We start from the raw sequence: 12,394 nt of genomic DNA on the forward strand, positions 1-12,394 counted from the left end.
CCATCCCCACTCCAAATTCTGAAACCACAGAATCTCCAGAAAAATAAAATTACTGTTTTAAGGCACTAAGTGAATACATAACTGAACAAATAACTGAAAAGTTGAAAGAATTATGTTCCCATTCATTCCACCAAAATAGATGCTGATGGGACTTTTTCACACTAACAAAAGTTGCTATCTGTCTTAAAACAAAACAAAACCCCAAACATGCTATCTCTCCTGCTATGGAGGGAGAGGGAATAAATGGCCAGAAAGCTTCTAAAGAAAAAATTTCCTGCATACACCCAAAAACAATAATGAAGATAATGTATAGATTAGGGTTCTTAGTTGCAAGTAACAGAGGCCGACCATGTGTGATTTAAGCTACCAGGAAAAATACTGAAATAATGGTAATTCTGGTCCTGCAGCCAGAACCACACATATACATTGGTTGTGATGAGAACATCACTGCCATTCAGCACTAGATGGCCCACTTTACTCTGCCAACACCATCAGCCCAGGCCCTGCTGCTGGAGCTGCTGATTCACTGAGGCCGGAAATTTGGATGTTGGTGCTTCTTCTGCCACTGAAAGAAAAAGAAAGGAAGAAATTGTGTGCTGACAAACACTACATCAGTCAGGTGATCAAGGTTAACAGCAATAGGGGCACCTGGGTGGCTCGTCGGCTAAGCATCTGCATTTGGCTCAGGTCAGGATCCCAGGGTCCTGGGACCAAACCCCAAGTCAGGCTCCCTGTTCAATAGGGAGCCTGCTTCTCCCTCTCCCTCTTTGGCTCCCCCTGCTTGTATTCTCTCTCTCTCTCTCTCTCTCTGTGTCAAATTAATAAATAAAATCTTTTTAAAAAAAGGTTAAAACAATAGTGACAAATCACATTGATAGTATGTACCCTTGAGATGGTGTGATGGAAACAGCACTTGATCTTTGTGATCTTCCTCCCCTACACCCATAACCTCAGTCTAATCATGCGAAAAAGATCAGACAAATTCTACTATGTGGGCTTCCTATAAAATATATGACCAGTACTCCTGAAAACTGTAACGGTCACCAAAAACAAGTTTGAGATGCTATGGTGAGCGCTGTGAATTGTGTAAGACTGATGAATCACAGACCTGTACCCCTGAAACAAATAATACATTTTATGTTAATAATAAAAGAAAACAACAAGTCTGAGAAATTGTCACAGCCAAAAAGAGCCTAAGGAGGCATGACAACTAAATGTAATGTGGCATCCTGGGTGGGATCCTGGATCAGAAAAGAAATATAAAGAAAAAGAGTAGAAAAGAAAAAAACAGGGGCACCTGGGTGGCTCAGTCAGTTAAGCATCTGCCTTCGGCTCAGGTCATGGTCCTGGGGTCCTGGGATCAAATCCTGGGTCAGGCACCCCACTGAGCAGGGAGAGTCTGCTTCTCCCTCTGCTCCCCCGCCCTTCTCCCAGGCCCTGCTCCTGGTCTCTTGTTCTCCCTCACTCAAGTAAATAAAATCTTAAAAAAGAAAAAAAAAAGGAAATCCAAATAAACCATGATTTTAGTTAATAATGTGTCAATAGGGCACCTGGGTGGTCAGTTGCTTGGGCATCTCACTCTTCGTTTCAGTTCAGGTCATGGTTTCAGGGTCTCAGAGTCATGGGATTGAGCCCCACATGAGGCTTTGTACTGGAGTCTGTGTGGGATTGTCTCTCTCCCTTCCCCTCTGCTCCTCCCCCCTGCTCATGCTCTCTCTAAAATAAATAAATGAATAAATAAAATCTTAAAAGAAAATATTGGGGTATCAATGTTGATTTTCTTAATTGTAACAAATATCATAATTATAATGTAAGATGTCAATAGTAGGGGAAAGAGGGTATATGAGGACTCAGGGTACTTCTCAGTTTTTTTGTAAGTCTAAAACTGCTCTACAAAATAAAGTCTATTTTTTAAAAAGATAAGAAATGGTTTGCTGTCCTTGCTTTTTCATCTCAAGCTCCTAATTCAAAGACTAGACTGGGAGTATCTAATTGATTAAGTCCAAGTCACATGCTATACCCTAGCTGCAGTGAAGACAAAGTGAATTTCAAGTGGATTCAGCTTGTATGGAGGGAGACAGGCTCTAACTAGCCCAACACTCCCAGATGACTATAAATATGGAAAGGGTACTCAAATGATCAGAAGCCAAAAATTGACAAATGTCCACTACAGATGGCCTATGAAACCAAATCCCCCCCCACTAATGTCTTGACTACCTACAGATTCCAGACTGACCAGTGTAACTCATAATCTACATAACACAATATTCTGAGGATGTGTAGAACACAAAATGTTGAGTGAAGAGATACAGTAGCTTAGCACAGGGAATATTTCTGTTGGGCATTAAGATAGTCCTCATCTGATTGTGTTACTAATGTATTCCCTGCAGCTAGTATAATATCTGCCACATATTAGATCATCAATAAAAATTTGCTGAATAACTATGTGGTCTAGGAAATGTATTAGCTCAAGTAAGTTTTCTCTGTACTTTTTCTTAAATAAATACAGACAGGTTCTAATTCAGAACATCTGGATGTCATGATGCTACAAGGAAACATAGTTTGTAGCAAACAATTGCATGCATCTCAAGGATCAAGTCCCAGATAGCTTCAGAGTCCTTTACCTTTACAGTAAAAGTCATACATTGAGAGAAATCTTACAAGATCGTTCCATTAAAATATATCTGGACCTTTAGTGAAGTGCCTGCAACCTGAAAATTACCCTGTTCACTTAGACAGCAGTCTCAGTGCTTCAGGGGACCTTTGAAGGCACATGGTCAGAAACCTCATATCCATAAGGTAAGAGAGAAAGGCTGGTCATTCTCCTTCCTACTTTGTGTCTTTTCCACTTCCCTGCTCTTTATTGGGTATAAAACATGTTTGAGCCTATGTACTAGCAATACTTACAAGTTAAATTTCTGATTTTGCCTAGCTACTTTAATATGAATTTTATAAAGGTCAACCTCATCACAAACAATTCATAGCACACACTATACCCCCAAACTTGGAAAATATCCATCCATAATTCTGCAATAACTTACTAATGGCCCCCTAAATATTTAAGTATTGAGTGAACAGCAGTGGTACAAGTAAGAAGTGATCTGAGCTTGGGGCTTAGCTTTGTCAGATTTAATTTCCAAAAACTGGGGGATGATAATCTCTACCTCATAGTGTTGTGGTGATGAATGAGACAGTATTTCTAATTTGCTTAAGACAGTAGTGAGCAGAGAGGAAGTTAGCAAAAAATCTTCTAGCTCCCCTTTTGTTTTACCTTGTTCAACTCATGGTCTAGATTTAAAGCTCTGTCCCAGAGAGGCTTTCCCTGATTTACTAGTTTGAGTTCTTCATCTGGGACTCAATCCTGGACCTTCTCCTTTTAGCGTTTTCGCTTTTTCTCTTTCTTTCTGCAATGCCATCCTCACCCATAGCCTCAACTATCATCTACCCAGAATTGACACAAATTTCATACCTCTGCCCGAGACCCCTCAAAGCTCCAGACACTTCTATCCATGTCTATTTGATAATGCTTCTTGGACATCACAAAGTATCTCATACTCAGCAAGCCAAAATTGAACTCATGGGCTTCCGCAAAACTTTTTATCTGGACGCAAAACAGAAGGAATGAATGAGTGACGCAATCAGTGAAAAACATGTTAGACACAAATCGGTATCTTTTCGAAATTCTGCCATGTTTTTTGGTTCCACGCAAATGGGGTGGGAGTAGCACGGAGAAGGTGAGGAAGATTTTGGCCAGTTATCCGGGATGGGTTGGGGGAAGCTAAGAATGTTTGACAGGCCATTCTCCCTGCACCTCACCCTCACCGCCTTCCGGACCAAGGCCCCCATCCACCCATTCCTGGCCCTAGGGTTGGACGCCAGTCTACGGGGTGGGCGGGCTCTGGGGAAGGGGGCGGAACTTGCAGAAACCGCCATCTAGTCCGCGGACTGGGGCCGCGAGGGCTGCTGGGGGCCCTTTCCAAGGATGGTGCGCATGCGTGCGCCGGGGCGCGCCTCGGCTTTTCCGAGACACAAATCTGGCGGCGGCGTTTAAGGGCCAGGGGTGGTCACGGCTTCTTAACTGTGTCTTGATTACCTACGCCGGCTCCCTCCGCCCGCGAGGCCGGCAGCTCCTGGCGGATCTGGCGCCTGGGTGTGACTGAACGGAGCCCCCGCTGGGAGCGGTGCCCGCAGGTATCACCGGGTCAGCGGGCGGTGAGGACGCGGGTGTGCGGAATTGGGAATCCCGCTTGAGGGCGTCGGCTGGTTCGCAGTGAGGCGGCTTCCGGCGCGGCGCTCCGCAGTCTCTGCGGGACCTCCTGGAGCCGGGCACTGGGAGCGGGGGAGGCGTGGGCTGCAGAAGGAAGTCAGTGCGCTGGAGAGCACAGGTGCACAGCGTTTAGCGCCGGCCTCTCTTCCATTCTGCAACGGAGGGCAGCCTCCAGGCGCTCGACCTGATGAAAGTGGCTTCACCAGTGGGTTTGGGAATGACTGGTATTGATTCCTCGTGGAAATACCGAGTGTGGCAGGATCGATCAGCTGGAAAAGAAACTGGAGAAAACTTCATTCCAGCTTACCTTCCTTCCTAGGCGTTCCTAGCCAGTCCTCCAAACATAAAACTTCAAGGCATCTTCCTTATTTTCGGACGCTTCATTTGCAAACTGCTTCTGCGCCCCTTTATCTGCACTATTCTCCAAAGGCTGTTTTTACCTCAAGCTGTGGCCCTACCTATCAGCTGTTTGGTTGAAACAACCCTCTTTGCCCACAGATACTACCAGCGCACAGTTGGCACCTGTTCAGTTTCCTCAGTGCTCTACAGTCCTTTGAACCTGTGTCACCTAGGTGGTTAATGCTCCAGATTCCTGTCACCTGCGCCTTATTGAGTCCTCCCTTCCCGTGGTACTGGCTCACACTCTTAGCTCTTCATTCGGACTGCCACCATCGTCCTGAAAGGTGTCCGTTCAGTGCTTTAACCGTTCTTGACTTTAATTCCAGTGTTCATCGCTTACAGACCCCTTAAGCTCGCAGTCACAGCCATACCTTGCACCTTCTAACTCTACAAGATGGTGAGTGGAGAGAAACACAGTTTTTAAGGAACTGTAGAAAGGGCCACAACTTAGAATGTACTGTGAGGTAACCACAGTGGAGGTGGAAGCTTCCTCTGAGTCTCAGAAGTTCCAACACGGTGTGGGAGTGAGAATCCAATAGAGTAGAGGACTTGAGTGAAGGATTACATGTGAAACCTCTCTTTCAGTCATCTCCCCAACTTCCCCACCTGTTTCCCTTCCCACCTATATAAAGAAGCAGTTCAGCTAAAGTGCCTTCCTCCCACAAAAAGTTTTTTCCTAAATAAATTGAATAAACCGTCTGAGGAGAACTAAGGCTTTTAATGTGGATGTTCCTTTCAAAGTAAAACCTTTTCACTCTGTTATGTGGAGAGGGAGGCACAGCCTGACAGCCAGCTCCCCCCACTCACCCTAAATCAGAGCATGCCAATCTGTGTGTCTCACCCATATACACATGACTCTCAGGAGGATATCTTCCATTCAGAGTAGATGCCCATTAGAAAGCCAATCTACTGATACAGCCAAAGTAGAAATTGGTACAGCTCTCTGGAATAGTCACCCTAATACTTGATTCTTTTTTTTTTTTAAAGATTTTATTTATTTATTTGAGAGAGAGAGAATGAGAGAGAGCACAAGAGGGAAGAGGGTCAGAGGGAGAAGCAGACTCTCCCCCCGAGCAGGGAGTCCGACGCGGGACTCGATCCCGACACTCCAGGGTCATGACCTGAGCCGAAGGCAGTCGCTTAACCAACTGAGCCACCCAGGCGCCCCCCTTTTTTTTTTTTTAAGATTTTGTTTATTTATTTTGACAGAGAGAGACAGCGAGAGAGGGAGCACAAGCAGGGGAGTGGGAGAGGGAGGAGCAGGTTTCCCGCTGAGCAAGGGAGCCTGATGCGGGGCTCCATCCCAGGATCCTGGGATCATGACCTGAGCTGAAGGCAGACGCTTAACGACTGAGCCACCCAGGCGCCCCTAATACTTGATTCTTAAGTATGAACAGAAAACTAAGGAACACCAGATGTCTAAGAACCAAGATAAACAGAAGTCTTGACCACAGAATAAAAGGGAATTTAAGAAACAGAAAACTCATATTAGAATTGCCAAAGAAATTTGAAGTAATTGCAACAACCAGACAAGAACAATACAGTGGAAGAAGAACCATCAGTGAACAAGAAAAAGCCCTTAAATTTAAAATATGACGGTAGAAATGTTTTTTTTATGAAATCTACAAGGTCAAGTGACAGAAATCTCCCATAACACAAAAAAAATTTCCAAAAAAATCACTTCTTGGTAGTAAACCCGGGCATAGAAAGGAGGATAGGATGGAAGACTGTTGATTTTCATCATAAAAGGTCTCATGTGCTTTTGATTATTTTTCCTTTTGCCATATGCATGGATTCTTTGATTTGCAAAAAATTTTCCATAATTTTAATTTGTTTTTCACCACAAATTTTGTTCTCCCTTACCTCAGCATTTTGGGAGAGACTTTTAGATTTGTCTATCATATCACTGGTTCAATGACATGTCCCTTTTGTTCTTTACTCCTTCTAATCGAGATTGTCAATCTCTTCATCCATTTTGATATTTACCTTAATCTCATCCTGTTTTACTAAATGGCTCCCTGATTCTGTTTCATAAATTTACCACGCATCCTTTTGAATCTGAATACATCAGGCAAGTGTCCTTTAATTTTTTTTTAAAGATTTTATTTATTTATTTAATTGACAGGGAGAGAGAGAGAGAGAGAGAGATGCGCGAGAGGGAACACAAGCAGGGGGAGTGGGAGAGGGAGAAGCAGGCTTCCCACTGAGCAGGGAGCCCGATGCAGGGCTCGATCCCAGGACGCTGGGATCATGACCTGAGCCGAAGGCAGTTGCTTAACCGACTGAGCCACCCAGGCGCCCCGTTTCCTTTAATTTCTTAAATAAAATTTTTATTTTACAACAATTTCAGATTTACAGAAAAATTGAGACTATAGTACAAAAAGCTCCCATATACCCCATACCCGTTTCCCCTATTAGTAACAAATTAGTATGTTAATTAGATCTATTAATTAGATCCATTAACTGAAGTCCATTCTTTAATCATATTTCTTTAATTTTTGCCTAATTCCCTTTTTCTGATTCAGCATCCCACCCAGGATGCCACGTTACATTTAGTTGTCATATCTCCTTAGGCTCCTCTTGGCTGTGACAGTTTCTGAGACTTGTTTTTAATGACCTTTACAATTTTGAGGAGTACTGGTCAGGTATACTATAGGAAGCCCATCTGTTAGAATTTTTCTCATGATTAGACTGGGGTTATGGGTTTGGGGAAGGCAAATTACAGAGGTAAAGTGCTGTTTCTACCACATCATCTCAAAGGTACATACTGTCAACATGTCCTGTCATTACTGATGTTAACTTTGATCACATGACTGAGGTGTATCTTTCAGGTTTCTCCACTATAAATTTATTCTTTTTCCCTCTTCCCATATTTACTCTTTGGAAGGGGTTCACTATGTAGAGCCCAAACTCAAGGGATGGAGAGTTATGTTCCAACTCCTGGAGGACTGAGTATCTACACAAATTATTTGGGATTCTTCTGCATGAGAGATTGGTCTAGTCTTCCCCATTTACTTACTGATTGAGTCAGTCATGTATATTAGTATAGTTTATGGGTATTAATTTTATACTTTGGGTTATTTATTGCTCATATTGTTTCAGCTTTGGCCATTGGGAGCTCTTTCACTTGGCTCCTGGGTGCCTTGGACATGCCCCAGTGAATGTGTTTTTGTTTTTGAGCTCTTACCTAGTTTCTAGTACTTCGGGGTGCTCCAAGCTCATCTTGTATATTTCTTTTTTTCTTTTTTTAATTTTATTTATTTGAGAGAGAGAGCACAAGTGGGGGAGGGGGGCAAAGGGAGAGGCAGAGGGAGAAGCAGACTCCCTGCCGAGCAGGGAGCCGGGTGCAGGGCTCTATTCTAGGACCCGGAGATCATGACCTGAGCCAAAGGCAGACGCTTAACTGACTGAGCTACCCAGGCACCCCCATATTGTATATTTCTTGCTCCAGTTCTAGAATAAGTCATTTTTCCATGAAGCCCTGGTTCCTTTATTGAAGAATGGTATTAAAAACTGAGATCTGGGCGACCTTTTTTTTTTTTTTTTGATCTGGGAGACCTTTGACCCCCTTTACCCATTTCTCCCACCTACCACTCTTCTCTGGCAACCACCAATTTGTTCTCTGAGCTTGTATTTTCTTTTTGTTTGTTTTTAAGATTACACATATAAGAGAGATCATACAGTATTTTTCTTTCTCTGACTTTATTTCCCTTATCATAACCCCTCGAAGTACATCCATGTTGTTGCAGATGGTAAGATTTTATTCTTTTTATGGCTGAATAATATTCCTTTGTGTGTGTGTGTGTGTGTGTGTGTGTAGATAAATTTCTTTATCCATTCATCTGTTGATGGACATTTAGGTTGTTTTCATATCTTGGCTGTTGTAAACCAAGTAAAGTGCTGCAGTGAACATGAGGGTGCATATATCTTTCCCAGTTAGTGTTTTCACTTTCTTTGGATAAATACCCAGAAGGAGTTGCTGGATATAGGATAGTTCTATTTTAATTTTTTAAGGAACCTCCATACTGTTCCAGAGTGGTTGCCCCGATTGACACTGCCATCAGCAGTGCACAAGGGTTCCCTTTTCTCCACATTCTCAGCAACACCTGTTATGTCTTGTCTTTTTCAGAATAATCATTCTCACAGGGCGCCTGGGTGGCTCAGTCGTTGGGCATCTGCCTTTGGCTCAGGTCATGATCCCTGCTCAGTGGGAAGCCTGCTTCCTCTCCCACTCCCCCTGCTTGTGTTCCCTCTCTCGCTGTGTCTCTCTCTGTCAAATAAATAAATAAAAATCTTTAAAAGAAATAATCATTCTCACAGCTGTGGGGTGATACATCATTGTATTATTTTGATTTGCATTTGCCTGATGATCAGTGATGTTGAGCATCTTTTTATGTATCTGTTGGCCACCTGTATGTCTTTGGAAAAATGTTCAAATGTCTTCTCTGGGAAAATAGTCAAATCTGCCTATTTTTAAATCAGATTGTTTTTTGTTATTAATATTTATGAGTTCTTTATGTATTTTGGATATTAATCTCTTTCCAGATATGATTTGCAAACGTACACATTAAGAAAATGAAAATCACATCATTTCAATAGATGCAGAAAAATCATTTGACAGAATTAAACATCCATTTATAATTTTAAAAAAAAAAACTCTCAACAAAATGTATATTGAGTGTGTATTGCCTGCCAAGAAGTGGATGAGTGTTCTTTTAATCCCTGTAATTCAATCAGATAGGTATTGTTTATATCCATGTTACAGTTGAGAAAACTCACGGTTTGGTTAAATAATTTGCTTAAGTTCATACATGTAGTAACTAGTACAGCTGGGACTTAACCTCATGTCAGTGTGACTCCAGTATGTACTCTTAGTCACTATGTATTCTCTATAGCAGGATTTCTTTACTTTGGAATTTCTGACACTTTGGGCTGGACAATTCTCCATTACAGAACACTGTCTTGTGCATTGTAGGAGGTTTAGCAGGATCCCTGGGCTTCTCTCACTAGATGCCAGTAAGAGCCCCCAGTTGTGATAGCCAAAACTGTCTCCAGACATTGTCAGACTTCCCCTGGTACGAGATCGCTCCTAACCCCTGGCTTAGAGATGTATAATAAAGTGAACCCTGAAAGTTGAATTGCATCCATACTGGGAGAATTGTCAATTGGGTAGAAAGCTGTATCTGAACTTCCCTGAATGTAATGACTCTTATAATTGGGCAAGCTCTTTGGGGAACAGTGAGTGCTCTGCTCATAGTTGTTAAAAGAGATACTGGCTCTTGTGGGAAGACTTTTCAGTCAATATGCTTTCTGCACAACCTACGTGGATCTCTTGACTTGGCTATATCGTATGAAGACTCCCATGAAGAACAGTGCCAGTTACTCACTCTGCTAGCAAGCTGTGTTTTCTGTTCAGTGGCCTTCTGAACAAACTGGTGCCAGATATGGCCCATGTAGTCTTGTGAGTCTAGATGTTTAGTTGAGCCTGTGACCTCCCTGGTGGACATTGCAGACAGGCCCATAGTGAGTCCTAACAAATGAAAATTTCTAATCATTATAATCTGGGAATGTACTTTTTTTAATTGAATAAAATTGACATACAATATTAGTTTCAGGTATACAACATATTGATTCTGCAGTTCTATACAGTACTCACCACGATGAGTGTTGTTACCATCTGTCACCATGTTTATTATATTACTACCTATATTTCCTGTGCTGTACTTTTCATCTCTGTGACTTATTTTGTAACTGAACTTTGTACTTCTTAATTCCCTTTATTTTTCATATCTCCCCCCCGCCACCTCCACTCTGGCAACCTCCAATTCTCTGTATTTAAGAGACTTTTTGTTGGTTTGTTTGTTCATTTGTTTTGGCTTTTAGGTTCCATGTGTAAGTGAAATCATAACGGTATTTATTTTTCTCATCTTATTTCACTTAGCATAATACCCTCTAGATCCATCCATGTTGTTGCAAATAGCAAGGTCTCATCCTTTTTTATGGCTGTGTAATATTCCATTGTGTATGTATACTACTACTTTATCCATTTGTCTTCAGTTGCTTTCATATCTTAGGTGTTGTAAATAATTCAGTAAACATAGGGGTACATAGATCTTTTCAAATTAGTGTCTTCATTTTCTTTGGCTAAATACCCAGTGGTGAAATTACTAGATCGTATTGTATATCTATTTTTAATTTTTTGACAAACCATACTGTTTTCCACAGTGGTTGCACCAATTGACATTCCCACCAACGGTGCACAAGGTTCCCTTTTCTCCACATTCTTACCACTTGTTATTTCTTGTCCTTTTGATATTAGCCATTTTCTGACAGGTGTGAAATGATAGCTCATTGTGGTTTTGATTTGCATTTCCTGATGATTATTGATGTTGAGCATCTTTTCATATACCTGTTGGCCATTTGTATATCTTCTTTGGGAAAATGTCTATTCAGGTCCTCTGCCCATTTTTTAATCGAATTTGTGTGTGTGTGTTGGTGTGTGTTGTGTGTGTGTCAGTATGTGTATCGAGATGTACAAATTATATATTTTGAATATCAACCACTTACCAAATATGCCCTTTTCAAATATATTCTCCCATTCAGTAGGTTGCCTTTTTGTTTTGTTGATGGTTTCTTTTACTGTGCAAAAGTTTTTATTTTGTTGTAGTCCCAACAGTTTATTTTTGCTTTTGTTTTTCTTGTCTGAGGAGACATACCCATAAATATGTTGCTAAGGTTGATGTCCAAGAAATTACTGCCTGTATTTCTGTTAGGAGTTTGATGGCTTCGGATCTCATATTTAGGTTTTTAAGTCCATTTTGAGTTTATTTTTGTATATGGTGTAAGAAAGTGGTCCAGTTTCATTCTTTTGCTTATAGCTGTCCAGTTTTCCAGCACCATTTATTGAAAAGGCTGTCCTTTCCCCATTGTGTATTCTTGCCTCCCTTGTCATAGATTAATTAACCACATAGGTATGGGTTTTTTCCTGTGCTCTCTACCCGTTGACCTATGTGTCTGTTTTTGTGTCATTGAAATGTACTTTTTGATTTATCCCTGACAATGAAATGACTCACATTATTTTTTAAATAATTGTTTCTTAACTTAATTTCTAGTGGTATTTCCAATTTTACTCATTTTATAGAATCTTATTGATATTTTAGTGAGTATTTTTTAGGTATCAATAGTATAAAGCCTTAATAACTTGACTTCTGAAAATGTGTTTTGCTTAGTTTTAAAACAAAAATGTGTTGGAGCACCTGGGTGGCTCAGTTGGTTAAGTGTCTCTCTTTGGCTCAGGTCATGATCCCAGGGTCCTGGGATTGAGCCCCACGTTGGGCTCCCTGCTCAGCCCGGAGTCTGCTTCTCCCTCTCCCTCTGCCTGTCACTCCCCCTGCTTGTGCTCTCTCTCTCTCTCTCTGTTAAATAACTAAATAAAATTTTTTAAAAATAAAGCAAAAATGTGTTGTCACCTGGTACAGGAGAAATCTAATTGCAATTAAATTATGAGGTTTGTTTTAAAAGGACTGTTTCATTTATCACTTTTTGTGTGATGTCTGTTTTCTTTTTGATGGGTGGTGAAGGGAAAGAGACAGTATATTTTTTTGTTATAAAAAAGGGAAACAAGAATGGAAGAATAATCCATAATATTTATATTAGACAATTTTAAGAATATTATTTGTATTACTTTATCTTTTAACACTATGCTAAAACATGTTCATTAAATATAGG

At 41.2% G+C, this 12,394-nt stretch overlaps 1 protein-coding gene and 1 long non-coding RNA gene across 3 annotated transcripts in view; one reads left to right on the forward strand and one right to left on the reverse strand.

Moving 5' to 3' along the window:
- Nucleotides 1-4,878, reverse strand: LOC113914672. 2 transcript variants are annotated; one of them, XR_003517502.1, is made up of 3 exons: nt 4,094-4,878; nt 3,470-3,601; nt 1-565 (listed from the first exon to the last, which is right to left on the reverse strand). It is a non-coding gene; the product is annotated as an uncharacterized LOC113914672 (long non-coding RNA). The 2 variants fall into 2 exon arrangements; XR_003517503.2 differs by lacking the exon at nt 4,094-4,878 and adding an exon at nt 3,817-3,921.
- The window catches only part of ZNF215 (zinc finger protein 215), a 27,100-nt gene continuing 18,739 nt past the window's right edge, over nt 4,034-12,394 (forward strand). The window contains exon 1 of the mRNA XM_027580097.1: nt 4,034-4,191. The gene's annotated coding sequence lies outside the window, so the exon portion shown is untranslated. The remainder of the gene's footprint in view (nt 4,192-12,394) is intronic.

Source organism: Zalophus californianus, chromosome 11, assembly GCF_009762305.2.
Source record: "Zalophus californianus isolate mZalCal1 chromosome 11, mZalCal1.pri.v2, whole genome shotgun sequence".
NCBI lineage: Eukaryota > Metazoa > Chordata > Mammalia > Carnivora > Otariidae > Zalophus > Zalophus californianus.